Here is a 17,170-nt window from a genome sequence, read left to right on the forward strand (position 1 = left end):
GAAGCTAAAGTCGTAGAAGTCACATGTTATCAATATTTAAACCAAATCTAACCAAAACAGAAAACAAATTCACCCAAGCACACCCAACAAAATAGACCCAATCTCTCTCTCTCTCTCTCTCTCTCTCTCTCTCTCTCTCTCTCTCTCTCTCTCTCTCTCTCTCTCTCTCTCTCTCTCTCACACACACACACACACGCACGCATACATTAAAGTGAAATTAAAATTCACTCTCTTTTCAAATCTCATAGCTCCCGATATGAAATACCATCTTAACTGATATACTTTACCCAGGTACAGGTATTTCTAATGTTATATATTTATAATTATTTACTATTTAATTTATTTATAGAAACTTAACCCCAATTTATTTGGAGTTCCAGGAAATCATCATTGCAACATGATATTTGATAAGATATCATATGTAAATATGCTTAACAAATTTTGGGCTATGCCTAAGATAACTGTTGAAATAACGCCTCAGGGTGTTTCAATACAAAGGTCAAGTCTACCATGCAGCAAGAATGGTCACTCTATGTCACAGTTTTATCTGTTAGGCAAATTAGTCCCTTAAGCAAATTCACCATGTGAGCATTGTTAAATACAGGAACAACACATGGACAGAAAGTATATGCCTCCTTGACGTTGACCATAAATATCAAACAATGTAGATGCAGGTGACCAGCCAGGGCAAAATGTGCTACCTCATCAAACGTTTGGGTAATATTGTAGTAGGGCAGACCTGTCCAAAGTAACTCTGCTCCTGTAATAAACTTTGGAGCTCACAAGCTGCTCTACGTCATCTGTGTCTACAGTGTTCTTACTTCTACTTCAAGGTATACCCTTTTCATGTGTTGTCACCTGAAGAACATTTGAATCTCTATGTTATTTTATGTTCAATGTGTGTAGTCATGCATTTGATACATTTGATACTTGGATTTCCTTGTTCAATGTCAGCAATATTATTTTAGTCTAATTAATAACCAGAGAGTATTTGTATATTCTTATAAAAAGACTTGCATAAAGTCAGGGAAGCCCAGTATTCAGCTGCAGTGATGTCTCATTCCCGACGTTTGCAATTCTTGCACTTCGTTTATATATATTTTTGTATATAATCTATAAAGCCATGTTGATAACAATAAATATATGCAGTAATGTGTATGGTATATGGTATGTGTTAGACACATAAGATTATAATATCATGAATACATGAATTCCAACAACAACGCCAGAGATAATCTGTCTTTGTATTCATGATACCAAAGAGAATCATAGTCTGTTACAAATATTGTTATTAATTGTGTTACACTTTTTTAGTTTTATAAATAAACACAGCCCAATAGTTATATGACAGTTGCTGTACAATAACATGTCATCAATTTCCCAAAAAATGTAAACTTTTAGATTGTGGTAGTAATAGTTATTTATAGTTGTTCTTAAGTCATTATAAACTTAGCATACACATATTGTATCTTACTGTCTGGACAAGACAATAAAAATACTGTTGCCATACCATGGTGTTCTACACTTTCGTGTCTGTATTTTGGTATTGATCTAGCTGTAAACCAATGACAAGCAATGTATCCTCTTTAGTAAGTCCTTTTATATGTTTGTCATGAAATTTCTTACTTAACTTGAATTGACCAGAACTATGATGTCGAAACAAGGATTGCAAAACATCGCTGTGAGCAAACTGTGCATTTGAGTCTCTAAACAAGTTGAAGTCATATTGCTTGACATTAAGGGCAAATTCATCAAATTCATCATGCTTGTCTAACTGCTTGGTAAGTTGTTGCCGTGGCAGTGTTAAACTGATTTATTCAGGAGACACGCGACATTATACACAGCAATGTTATGGGATCATGTCCCCGAGGAAGCAACTGGCAACGCATGCGCATTGCTACATTGGCATCCGGGTATCTTTAGGGTTGAGGCTCGTAACGGTTACATGAAATAGCTGTTGCTAAAGTTGCTATTATTTTAACTTTATTTTCATACTCTGCTAGTACACAGGCTTTGCTACGTGCAAGTTATCCTGTTTCCCAATTGTGACCGGCCACGGGCACAGCTGACACTCAGCTCAAGTACAAACTATTGCTGGAGAAAAGTGTCAACGCATATGTTGAGGGAGAATTAGCTCTTGTCGAACATCAAGAACAACATCGACATCACTGGACAGAACGTTTAATGCACAACATATGGAAACAAAACCCATATACACAATGAGCGGAATACCAGCTCTTACAACACAAAAAAACAGATGAGCGGTATTTTCCAGCTCAGACATACATGAGGTGAGCAGAGCTCCAGCTGAACCTCATGGCATTTCCAACGAGCGGCGATCCTGATCTAGGTCGTCCCTACACCAAGCTGACTTACAGTTTAAATGTAACTTATACGGACAGACGAAGAAAAAAATAAGTTGCCCTTGACATGTGACTTTTTGATGATTACTGAAACAGCCAATAATAGATTAAGGCTATGAATGTCACAATATAAATAACAGTAATAAATCAGTGACAAAGTAGCACAGGTCGTCCAGGAAGGCAAACAATGCAATAAAAGTGGGATTACCGATTGGGAATAGCATCTCTAAAGGGGAAGTGTACACGCAAAAATCGCTTTCTTTCTTTTTCTAAACAAAACGCAATTTTAGAATTAGTTAGTATCTGTGTTTGAAAACATACACTCATTTTTTTCACAGTGAAAGTAGGAAGCTCACAATAGTGTGAAAATGATATGCCGTTATGAGGCCTTCGTTTTTCGAGCTAAACAGGCCTGAGTTACCCCCCTTAGATTATGACGTTATTGGTGCCAATTCAACCGGGTCCCTGTCTATTCTGAACGCAAAAGATATCAAGTACCAGTTTTCGGTAAAACAACATGGCCTACGACACACTCCGGCGCAGTGGTGACTCAGCATAACACTATGCTTGCTGGCATCTGAGACGCTAGAATCACACACCTGTACCTACACCACGTGAAGCGGCTCTAACAAAGCATGATGACGTCATAATGTTTATCAATTGGCACCAATGACGTCATATTGCAAGGGGCATAAGCCATGGTGTTTTTGTTATGGAAATAGAACACTTGGTAAATGTGAAAAATATAAATCGTGTTAATGCAAAACATATGTTAATTAATTGTGATATTTCTATATTTTTGTCTATGACACTTCTAGGTGAACACTTTTATTGTGGAAAAAGTACAAGAAAATTAGGTTCATTTCCGTGTGAACTTGCCCTTTAAGAAATTGCAGTTATGTGATTCCAGACATAAACGTGACACGGCTACAGGGAAACCGTTCTTTGTGACGATCATGCAACCTTCTTACACCATGCTACTGTCACAGCTGACTATCTGCTTGCTTGTTGACTCTATGTAATCCAAACAGGGTAATTTACAACGCTATGTTGAAACTATAGTACTGTTTTTCCAATACATGTGACAATATTACTGTCTTTGACATTCACAACAATAATGCAACGATCAACACAAGAAGAAAGAGAAAGAGTTGTTAGTCTGCTGCAGATGAGGGCGACGCATCCAGACATGGGGTTCAGTGGACATGGCTGGTAGATAAATTCCTATTTCTTCTCTGAAGCAGATTCCTGACACGGATGTCTTCACAAGCAGCTGGACTCGTATATCCCGTCGTAAAACGGGTGTCAAAGAGAAAACGACAATATCATATTGCAGCATCAGGGACTGAAATGTACAAAGACAAAAGACCAATTACAGAACAGTCACTCTCAACCTTTCAGAGGTGATGGCTGAGTTCGTGTCCACCATCGAATAGCAGAAAGATCGCTGAAAGTTGCCTCCAGGACACCAAACAATATTGTGGAAGCAGCGTCTTTGTTTGCGGTTGAATCTGCCGTGAAATGAATACAAATCTGGTTCAATGCCAGTGCAAAGCTATTGTTGGTACTCATTAATATCTTCTTATGCCATCCTTGAATTGTCTCATATCCTCATTTTATTTGTTGTCCTTTAGAGTAGGTAGTTGTATTGAGTGGAAGAATAGTTGAAAATGAGTATTACCTTGCTTCATAAAGATATGCCATCCTTGACTACATAAAATTTTCATATACATACAATGAACTTATTACATAATGCACATAACTATGGAACAGAGTAAGGGGAATTTTTGCGTTTTCACATTCTCACAGTCCTGTCCTTTTAAAACACATTTAAACATGGTCTTTCAAGAGGAAAGAGTCAGCGAACTCTGCTTGCCAAGACACATCAGAGTGATCAAGATTGAATGTCGTCTTACAGCAGGGTAAAGTCAGTGAGAACGGGTCTGTTAATAATACTATACTGAACAACAAAAGTTCCTATGACACTGAATAAGATTTAATGCAAAGTTCTAATTTTTACCAAATCTGAAACAATTTCGGTTTGCAAAAGATAAAAGACTCCTGTAAGTGTTCAAATGGTTTAATTTGCCATACTGAATTCAGAAAATGTGTGATTTCATAAAAAAAACATGAACATGCCAAAATGTCAATTTACAAATCAATAGCGTGTGTATCCACCTCTGGTTGCGATGCAAGCAACACATCTTCGTCTCATGGAATGGACCAGGCGTCGCACGATGTCCTGTCCATATCTGGAGTGTATGGTTGACGTCGAAGGCGCCGATCCCACATATGCTCGATTGGTGAGAGATCAAGGGAGCGAGCCGTCCAGGGGATGACATTATCGTTGTTTTGTTGAAGAGAATCCCGAACAAGTCAAGCATAATGAGGTCGGGCGGTGTCATGTTGAAAGGTAATGCCTGGACCATGACGACGCAAAAACGGTAGAACAACAGGGCCGATGATCTCGTCATGGTAGCGCCGTCCATTGAGATTTCCCTCTACCAGTATCAAACGGGTCCTCTGTCTTGCTGTAATTCCAACCCATACCATAACGCTGCTGTCCCCGAACCAATCTTCTCCCATGACATAATGAATGACATAACGTTCACCTCGACGTCGGTACACTCGAATCCGTCCATCGCTGTGGCTGAGGTGAAAACGAGACTCGTCAGGGAATAGAAATTGTCCCCACTGCATGGCCATCCAGCGTAGACGCTGTCTGCACCACTGGAGGCGTGCTTTACGGTGGCTTCCTGACAAAATGAAGATATTTCTCAAAGGCCAGGGATGCTTCTTGCAGTCACTGTTGGCTGGAATCGATTTCGTAGGTGTGTTGTTCTAATCCAGTTGTCTTGTCGATTATTGGTAACGCGTGGCCTGCCACTCCGAGGATGGTCTCTGACTGCATTTGTCTGTTGCCAACGTTGCCATGAATACCAAATGGTGTTTCTGTGGACGTTAAATTGTCTGCAACATCAGGTTGACTCGATCCTGCTTCAAGCATACCAATGGCTCGCAGACGCAGACAGGCGTGGCATTTCGTAATGTTGAATAATTGCGTAATTGTGATGGTTTTTGAGTGGTTGTTGTCAGCACGATTCTGAACAATGCACATGGAATCCCGTTGACGCGCATGTTTTTATACCATTCATGGGTGGTGAAATTCATTGGGCTTGCATAAAAGTAAACTTTTGCATGGAATGCATGCTTTTCTGTAGCAGTTGTGTTTTTGTGACTTGATACCTGTACTACAATATTGAAAACCAAACCTTACTTGTTTGAAACATACACTAAAATATTGGTGTCACAGGAACTTTTGTTGTTGAGTATACGTTCAGTCACTTCGAACCTATGACCTGAAGTCAGAAGTCTTTGAACCCATCGTGCTTAAACGTGTGTCATGCCCAGTTCATGCCTCAATATGTGCAAGAGAGATGTCTACTGAGGGCTATGTGACAAGTGGGGAATCATCGATCATTCATAAATCTTATCTTGTTATGTATTTTATTAAAAAAATCATTTTTGGTGGCAACTGAAGGTTTGATCTTGGCTCATCTTCTCCTAGTACACCCCACACCCAACCTCTTAACAATGGCAAAGGAAGGAACATCCTCTAAAGTTGAATCAACGTCCGCATGGATGCCTGTTAGAGTTTGCCCTTTCAGATAGTTGGTTACATTGCAGTAGTCAAGTTTGTACATTTTCATCAACAGAGAATACTAAGTGAAATGGACGTATGCTGTCTGGTTGTGAAGCTAGCTCTGTTAAGCCTGACCCGTGGGCAACAAGAGAGAAGCATGCGTTCCAGTTCTACGACCAGCTCCAGACCATTATCAATGATTACCTCTCACGAACAGCTGTGACTTCTCGGCAACGTCAATGAAAGAGTGAGTACCACGAATCCCAGCCCTGCTGTCAGGGTCATTACGGAATTGTAAAGATGAATGACGATGGACAGATTCGCGGAGTGGCCAAACAAAGATGGGGCTATCTGAGAGACACTCTCCACACCCCGCATACTTAAAGCCAATTCCTTCGAGCTCATCCCTGTCAGGAAGGAAGCCGTGTGGGTCAAGACAACATGTAAAAGTCTTAATATGCTGACTGGTTCTAGACGGCTGATGCACGACATTTATACTTGGAATTATTTGACGAATCTATTAGCAATGCCATAGCCCTCAATATTGATGCATCTACTGCTGGGGTTTTAAATATGAATCTTCTATGTGAAAAAAAACACACACCAAAATTAAATATGTTTAATCAGCATATGGACTTAGTCAGTAAATAATACTGCAAACGACAATGACAGAGCAATCCTACACCCTTATTGATGTAATATGTGTGTTGTGTACCGACGGAATGCATATGTTGGGTGTGTCAGACCCTGTCTGCAGCGACCGCTGCCCACTAATAGGACTTCCATTAGGAGGACATATCAATATTCGCTGATGGATTTCGATGTAACCTCACTTAATGGGACATATATTGAGTTATGATATTGATACTGGTCAAAGAAATTAGATTATGAAACTTGACGAAAAGATAAACAAACCTCAAGGGACAAAATTGTCATGGCGGCCTGTTTAATACCACCTAAAAGAAACACATGAAAACGTTTCCTGTAATCATGTACCAAGGTAAAACATTCAATGATAATGTAAACGCTCTTTCTTGCCGCAATCTCCTTGACATGATCCTGATAAATCAATCATAAATTCTAGTTTAACAAGTGTAACAACATATTGGATAGTTTTACCCTTAATCAGTAAGAAGTACTGGACATCCTACTTTCAGTCGATGCCACTAAGTCATCTTATTTATTCGTATTTACTACTCTTCTTACTTAGTAAATTCGAATGTTCTAATTACAGACCCATTGCACTAACAATCTTCTTAGCCAAAGTACCAGAAAAATGAGTAAACAAATATGTATTCAACTTCCTTAGAGATAAAGAGAAAATCTAAATAATCTCCAGTCAGATCATGAGATCATTAGCGCGATCTGAGACACTATAAAATTGGTTGGTTTGTTGTTTAACGCCGCACTCGGCAATATTCCAGCTATATGAGGGCGGTCTATAAATAATCGAGTCTGGACCAGACAACCCAGTGACTAATGTCATGAGCATCGATCCACGCAATTGGGATCGATGGCATGCATCAACCAAGTCAGCGATCCTGACCACCCGATCCCGTTAGTCACCTCTTACGACAAGCACAGTCACCTTTTACGGCAAGCATGGATTGACACTATAAAGTGGTATATAGGTAGATGTAACACTAGTCTATATATGTGAATACCTTTCATGATACATATCTGCGGTTGAAGTTGATTTTGACACCCCGGGCGACACTTGTGCGACTGTTGAGAGTATATGCAGAAGAGGTCTACTTTAACCAACGTGTCTGCTTTAAATACGATTAAGAGTGACATTATTAGGTAGTATTTACTAAGATATAGTACTAACCTATAAATATAAATGCTATGCCGACAGACGGAATTTTGTCTCACGCTAGCTTGCAGTATTTGATACGTTTCAAATCCTATTTCCTTTAACAATTGCTCTTTTACATGTTTAACAGCATCGCTTACACACAGCTCCACTTTCTTTCAGGTGATTTACTCCGAATTACTTGATTATGGTGCACGGTTTTGGTTGGTGATTGTTCAGTAATGCCATGTGTGTATGTTGCATTAATAATATGGTATGATCGCCGATAAAGAAGTAATTAGCCAATAACACTTTGGCCCGTCTTGGCCCGTCTTGGCCCGCCCGACTCAGGCAGTGCCAATCTCGTTTTGGATGCTGGATCGACAGGCAGATCGGCGTGGCACCAGTGTGTGAGAACAGCAAGCTGACACCCCACACCAAGGTTGTTGTCTACAGAAGTTGCGTCCAACAGAGCACATATTGTAGGACGAGTCTTGGACACTGTCCTCTGGACAAGAAAAGAAACCCAACGCCCTCACATGCACAGCCTGAGGCGGATCCTTGCATTACCTTAACTAACCGAGTCACAAAAACTGAAGTTCTTTTCCATGCCACGAGCCTAAGTCTCTTCTCTCTGCTCCAACAGCACCGACTTCACTGACTCGGCCACGTCCGTCGCAGGACTGGAGAAGTTCACATGCAGCAAAAGGGCACCATCAAATAAGCAGGACTTGAGGACACTGGACACTGAGAGGTCGGAGAAACATGCTGAAGTGAAAAGCACACAACATTCTTAAACTTACAGTTCGATTTTTTGTATTTATGTACAAATAATAACTGAGCACCTTTTTTTTGTTGAAAACATAATTGAGCTAAAAAAAAGTAGGAAAAATATGTTAATCTCAAACAGACATCCCGCTTCCACCCTCCTCAAAATCAAACGGTGGTAAAATGTCGAGAGCTGCCATGGGCAGATTTTAACAGGAAATGTTTTAAGAATCATCGGCAATCTTTGTTCAGAAGTTTCATAAAGGGACATCACACTGTACACAGTCATACAGTAAACATCAGATACACTTATCATTTGTATAGAAGATTATGATAAGGTTTATCTCACTAAGATGTCTTGAGAATCAGCACACAAACAAATGTTTCACTTAAGGCTTGTGTGTTTCCTTCTTTCAAGGAAGAATAAATATTTCAGCTGCATGGCTATCGTGTGAATAATGTTCACGGTCATCCGGCAGTGTACTGTGTCTGAGTGGGGTATCTGTGATAACTGAGGCATGGTATTTCAGTGGGCTAGCACTATGAAACTGCCACCAGTCTGCACTAGAACACACACACACACACACACGCACGCACGCACGCACGCACGCACGCACGCACGCACGCACGCACGCACACACACACACACACACACACACACACACACACACACACACACACACACACAAACAGACAGACAGACAGACAGACAGACAGACACACACACACACACACACACTCACTCACTCACTCACTCACTCATCCATCGCCATGTGCAATGTGCAATAATCTTAAAAGCTACCTCAATTTATGTGTTTCATTGATGGTTTGATGGCTTACAACACACTCAGCTTCGTCTCGGCAGATAGGGTGTAACAGCCGCCACAAAACATGACCGCGCACCTAAATATAAATATTATGTTTTTTTTATGAGTAAGTGAGCAGTGCATACCTATCCCCAAGAGACAGTGTTTTATCTGTGACATACTCTGTTTATATCAGTGGACTAATACAAATGCATATCAACGCGAATGACTTTACACACCGTATCTACGTACAGAAGATAACGAAACGGTCCAGATTGGAGTGATAGGGGAGTACAGTACTTTCAGCACAAGGCTGCCCGATAGGACTTAGCTCTCACTGTATTCTGCAGCACAACCTGATGTTTGCTGTAACCTCGAGCGATAAGGGATTACAAGGCACAGGTCATAAACCAGGGGAAGTGAAACAACGTCTGTCGCCCTTAGTCCTTGGATGGGTGTCCGTGTTTGTCAGCTTGCCTCTTGCACGACCTGATAGTCTCTATCTCTTCAGCCATGTCCCCACAATGAAGCACCTCAACGTCAGGGAACAGTCAGTCTCGTTTATCAACCGAAACAGGAATATTGGGTGTAAACGGCAGAATAGCACTGAAAATCAATGAGGACACCACGTTTCCGCGACAAGGAAACGCATTTCATGCCCTACATGTGGTGTCGCCATCGCCAAGAGACTTCGAATTATGTCTCTGTTAACTCAGCAGCGAATGGGTACCCGGTAGGATGAGATAGTAATGTGACTGTTAACCTCCTAGCGCCTCACAGACAGCTTGGGTTGTATTCTACCCAGGAACATGAAAATGAAAACCGCGTGCCCACTGACCCATTGACCAGGGGAGCAATAATATAACATCACCAAAAACATAACATCACCAATAATATAACATCACCAAAAATTATAACGTCACCAATAATATAACATCACCAATAATATAATGTCACCAATAATATAACATCACCAATAATATAACTTCACCAATAACATAACATCACCAATAATATAACGTCACCAATAATATAACATCACCAATAATATAACATCACCAATAATATAACGTCACCAATAATATAACGTCACCAATAATATAACACATATTCGAATACTTTGTATCATAAATGTAGACGAAATAATGTATCAAATAGTGTCCTCTTGTACCACACGTTGACGCAACAATATATGACACAATATATTTTTGTACCACCATTTACGTAGACGGAATAAGCTATGAAGCAATGTTACTTTGTGTCATACACGTAGACAAAACAAGGTATGAAATCATGTCCCTTTGCACCATAAATTCAGATATTCCCACCAGCAACCAACAAAGTTTCTGGGCTAAAGGGGTGTCACCGTATTAGATGCCATGCCAGATTCAGAAAATGTTGAATCTTGCAGTAAGACAGATTCAATACGAAAATACAAAGGAAATGATGCAACAATATTTATAGTTTTCCAGAAGAGTTGACACAACAGCTGCAGTTGTAAGATTGACATCTCGCTCACAGGAAACTCAGTATATCTCTCCTTGTTGTCGACACTGCTCATTGTAGACACCACATGTTCGCCAGGGAACGCATTTCATGCCCTGCATGTGGTGTCACTATTGCCTTGTGTTCGAATTATGTCTCAGTTCATTCAGTAGTGAATGGGTACCCGGTAGGATGAGAAAGTAATGTGACTATGTGCAATTTTTGAGTTCATCATTTGGAAATTTCTAATGTGGCAAGTATGTGGTTTGAGCAGGTGTTAATTATTTTCTTTTGACCCAAATATGGACGTTCGCCTTCGTAATCCTTTGTTTTCTAGAGTCGACATCTCCTCTAAAGCAATGTGGTCATATGAAACTTTGCAAAGATGATTTTAGAAACACATGTTAACAGGGCTCCAGTCAATTTTGTACCATGCACACCCATGCATTGCTGTTGAGAATTGCATTTCTGCATTATTCCTGAGTAGACATTAGAACTTAGTACATCCTTTTGCCTGTCATGTTGATCATTTCCAGGGATGATATTCTGCAATCTTACCATTTCAAGGACAGCTAGCACTGTTCCGACTGTGACAGAACAGGACGTTGCCTCACAGACTGTGACACTGGGTATTTCGAAAGTAAATGCAGGTCTATGTGCAACAAGAATGGCGGAAAACACTCTTGTCAGTTGTCAGTCCTGGCACTGGTGCTTGCACTGAGGGTTGTGTCTATTCATGATATGATAGCTTCCCTATGTCTAATGTAATTATCACGTTACATATATGATTATTTTATGACTTTAATATTCCTAGTGATATAACCACTGTATACTCTCATGACATTATAGATTGCTGGTAACAGGTTTTGCAGCTCGTTTGTCATGTGAAACACAACACAACAAAAGAAGGAATGCAAGCAAGAGCCACAACCGAGACAGGTTGATAAACCCCCTTAGGAGCATATATAGCATGGAATAGATGTGAACCACATAGTGTTTCTGTAGGAACATATTAAGCATGAATTACATTTAAACCAGCAATATTTATGCAATATCACGGCGGGGGACACCAGACATGGGCTTCAAACATTTTATTCATGTTGGGAGTCGAACCCGTGACGAGAGAACGCTTTACCAGTAGGCTACCGAACACCCACGGAATACATTTGAACCACAATGACAGTGTTTCTGTAGGAACATTTACACCGTCGAAGAGATGTGAACCACTTGGCCCCAATGATAGCGTTTCTGTAGGAACATATATAGCATGGAATAGATGCGAACCACATGGGCCCAATGATAGTGTTTCTGTAGGAACATATAAAGCATGGAATAGATGTGAACCACATGGCCCCAATGATAGCGTTTTAGTAGGAACATATACATCATGGAATAGATGTGACCACATGCGCCCAATGATAGTGTTTCTGTAGGAACATATATAGCATGGAATAGATGTGAACCACATGGCCCCAATGATAGTGTTTGTGTAGGAACATATATAGCATGGAATACATGTGAACCACGTGGCCTCAATGATAGTGTTTCTGTAGGAACATATACATCATGGAATAGATGTGAACCACATTGGCCCAATGATAGTGTTTCTGTAGGAACATATATAGCATGGAATACATGTGAACCACTTGGGCCCAATGATAGCGTCTCTGTAGGAACATATATAGCATGGAATACATGTGAACCACTTGGCCCCAATGATAGCGTTTCTGTAGGAACATATATAGCATGGAATATATGTCAACCACTTGGCCCCAATGATAGCGTTTTTGTAGGAACATATATAGCATGGAATAGATGCGAACCACATGGGCCCAATGATAGTGTTTCTGTAGGAACATATATAGCATGGAATACATGTGAACCACTTGGCCCCAATGATAGCGTTTCTGTAGGAACATATATAGCATGGAATACATGTGTAACCACTTGGCCCCAATGATAGCGTTTCTGTAGGAACATATATAGCATGGAATATATGTCAACCACTTGGCCCCAATGATAGCGTTTTTGTAGGAACATATATAGCATGGAATAGATGCGAACCACATGGGCCCAATGATAGTGTTTCTGTAGGAACATATACAGCATGGAATAGATGTGAACCACATGGCCCCAATGATAGTGTTTCTGTAGGAACATATACATCATGGAATAGATGTGACCACATGCGCCCAATGATAGTGTTTCTGTAGGAACATATATAGCATGGAATAGATGTGAACCACATGGCCCTAATGCTAGTGTTTCTGTAGGAACATATAAAGCATGGAATAGATGTGAACCACATGGCCCAATGATAGTGTTTCTGTAGGAACATATACATCATGGAATAGATGTGACCACATGCGCCCAATGATAGTGTTTCTGCAGGAACATATATAGCATTGAATAGATGTGAACCACATGGCCCCAATGATAGTGTTTCTGTAGGAACATATATCGCATGGAATACATGTGAACCACGTGGCCTCAATGATAGTGTTTCTGTAGGAACATATACATCATGGAATAGATGTGACCACATGCGCCCAATGATAGTTTTTCTGTAGGAACATATATAGCATGGAATAGATTTGAACCACATGGCCCCAATGATAGTGTTTGTGTAGGAACATATATAGCATGGAATACATGTGAACCACGTGGCCTCAATGATAGTGTTTCTCTAGGAACATATACATCATGGAATAGATGTGAACCACATGGGCCCAATGATAGTGTTTCTGTAGGAACATATATAGCATGGAATACATGTGAACCACTTGGCCCCAATGATAGCGTCTCTGTAGGAACATATACAGCATGAAATACATGTGAACCACTTGGCCCCAATGATAGCGTTTCTGTAGGAACATATATACCATGGAATATATGTCAACCACATTGCCCCAATGATAGCGTTTTTGTAGGAACATATATAGCATGGAATAGATGCGAACCACATGGGCCCAATGATAGTGTTTCTGTAGGAACATATATAGCATGGAATACATGTGAACCACTTGGCCCCAATGATAGCGTTTCTGTAGGAACATATATAGCATGGAATACATGTGAACCACTTGGCCCCAATGATAGCGTTTCTGTAGGAACATGTATAGCATGGAATATATGTCAACCACTTGGCCCCAATGATAGCGTTTTTGTAGGAACATATATAGCATGGAATAGATGCGAACGACATGGGCCCAATGATAGTGTTTCTGTAGGAACATATACAGCATGGAATAGATGTGAACCACATGGCCCCAATGATAGTGTTTCTGTAGGAACATATACATCATGCAATAGATATGACCACATGCGCCCAATGATAGTGTTTCTGTAGGAACATATATAGCATGGAATAGATGTGAACCACATGGCCCCAATGATAGTGTTTGTGTAGGAACATATATAGCATGGAATACATGTGAACCACGTGGCCTCAATGATAGTGTTTCTGTAGGAACATATACATCATGGAATAGATGTGAACCACATGGCCCCAATGATAGTGTTTGTGTAGGAACATATATAGCATGGAATACATGTGAACAGCTTGGCCTCAATGATAGTGTTTCTGTAGGAACATATACAGCATGGAATAGATGTGAACCACATGGCCCCAATGATAATGTTTCTGTAGGAACATATACATCATGGAATAGATGTGACACATGCGCCCAATGATAGTGTTTATGTAGGGACATATATAGCATGGAATAGATGCGAACCACATGGCCCCAATGATAGTGTTTGTGTAGGAACATATATAGCATGGAATACATGTTAACCACTTGGCCCCAATGATAGCGTTTCTGTAGGAACATATATAGCATGGAATACATGTGAACCCCTTGGCCCCAATGATAGCGTTTCTGTAGGAACATATATAGCATGGAATATATGTCAACCACTTGGCCCCAATGATAGCGTTTTAGTAGGAACATATACATGTATAGCATGGAATAGATGATGCGAACGACATGGGCCCAATGATAGTGTTTCTGTAGGAACATATATAGCATGGAATAGATGTGAACCACATGCGCCAAATGATAGCGTTTCTGTAGGAATATATATACCATGGAATAGAGGTGAACCACTTGGCCTCAATGATAGTGTTTCTGTAGGAACATATACACCATGGAATAGATTTGAACCACTTGGCCTCAATGATAGTGTTTCTGCAGGAACATTTACACCATGGAATAGATGTGAAACACATGCGCCCAATGATAGTGTTTCTGTAGGAACATATATAGCATGGAATAGATGTGAACCACATGGCCCTAATGCTAGTGTTTCTGTAGGAACATATAAAGCATGGAATAGATGTGAACCACATGGCCCAATGATAGTGTTTCTGTAGGAACATATACATCATGGAATAGATGTGACCACATGCGCCCAATGATAGTGTTTCTGCAGGAACATATATAGCATTGAATAGATGTGAACCACATGGCCCCAATGATAGTGTTTCTGTAGGAACATATATCGCATGGAATACATGTGAACCACGTGGCCTCAATGATAGTGTTTCTGTAGGAACATATACATCATGGAATAGATGTGACCACATGCGCCCAATGATAGTGTTTCTGTAGGAACATATATAGCATGGAATAGATTTGAACCACATGGCCCCAATGATAGTGTTTCTGTAGGAACATATATAGCATGGAATACATGTGAACCACGTGGCCTCAATGATAGTGTTTCTCTAGGAACATATACATCATGGAATAGATGTGAACCACATGGGCCCAATGATAGTGTTTCTGTAGGAACATATATAGCATGGAATACATGTGAACCACTTGGCCCCAATGATAGCGTCTCTGTAGGAACATATACAGCATGGAATACATGTGAACCACTTGGCCCCAATGATAGCGTTTCTGTAGGAACATATATAGCATGGAATATATGTCAACCACATTGCCCCAATGATAGCGTTTTTGTAGGAACATATATAGCATGGAATAGATGCGAACCACATGGGCCCAATGATAGTGTTTCTGTAGGAACATATATAGCATGGAATACATGTGAACCACTTGGCCCCAATGATAGCGTTTCTGTAGGAACATATATAGCATGGAATACATGTGAACCACTTGGCCCCAATGATAGCGTTTCTGTAGGAACATGTATAGCATGGAATATATGTCAACCACTTGGCCCCAATGATAGCGTTTTTGTAGGAACATATATAGCATGGAATAGATGCGAACGACATGGGCCCAATGATAGTGTTTCTGTAGGAACATATACAGCATGGAATAGATGTGAACCACATGGCCCCAATGATAGTGTTTCTGTAGGAACATATACATCATGCAATAGATATGACCACATGCGCCCAATGATAGTGTTTCTGTAGGAACATATATAGCATGGAATAGATGTGAACCACATGGCCCCAATGATAGTGTTTGTGTAGGAACATATATAGCATGGAATACATGTGAACCACGTGGCCTCAATGATAGTGTTTCTGTAGGAACATATACATCATGGAATAGATGTGAACCACATGGCCCCAATGATAGTGTTTGTGTAGGAACATATATAGCATGGAATACATGTGAACAGCTTGGCCTCAATGATAATGTTTCTGTAGGAACATATACATCATGGAATAGATGTGACACATGCGCCCAATGATAGTGTTTATGTAGGGACATATATAGCATGGAATAGATGCGAACCACATGGCCCCAATGATAGTGTTTGTGTAGGAACATATATAGCATGGAATACATGTGAACCACTTGGCCCCAATGATAGCGTTTCTGTAGGAACATATATAGCATGGAATACATGTGAACCCCTTGGCCCCAATGATAGCGTTTCTGTAGGAACATATATAGCATGGAATATATGTCAACCACTTGGCCCCAATGATAGCGTTTTAGTAGGAACATATACATGTATAGCATGGAATAGATGATGCTAACGACATGGGCCCAATGATAGTGTTTCTGTAGGAACATATATAGCATGGAATAGATGTGAACCACATGCGCCAAATGATAGCGTTTCTGTAGGAATATATATACCATGGAATAGAGGTGAACCACTTGGCCTCAATGATAGTGTTTCTGTAGGAACATATACACCATGGAATAGATTTGAACCACTTGGCCTCAATGATAGTGTTTCTGCAGGAACATTTACATCATGGAATAGATGTGAAACACATGCGCCCAATAATGGTGTTGGTGTAGGAGCATATACACCATGGAATAGATGTGAACCACATGGCCTCAATGATAGTGTTTCTGTAGGAACATATACA

At 40.3% G+C, this 17,170-nt stretch overlaps 1 protein-coding gene across 1 annotated transcript in view; it reads left to right on the forward strand.

Moving 5' to 3' along the window:
- LOC124122347 overlaps positions 1 to 17,170 on the forward strand; it is a 377,435-nt gene that overhangs the window by 236,650 nt on the left and 123,615 nt on the right. The window lies entirely within an intron of this gene.

Source organism: Haliotis rufescens, unplaced genomic scaffold (assembly GCF_023055435.1).
Source record: "Haliotis rufescens isolate VD_foot unplaced genomic scaffold, xgHalRufe1.0.p SCAF_14, whole genome shotgun sequence".
Taxonomy (NCBI): Eukaryota; Metazoa; Mollusca; class Gastropoda; order Lepetellida; family Haliotidae; genus Haliotis; species Haliotis rufescens.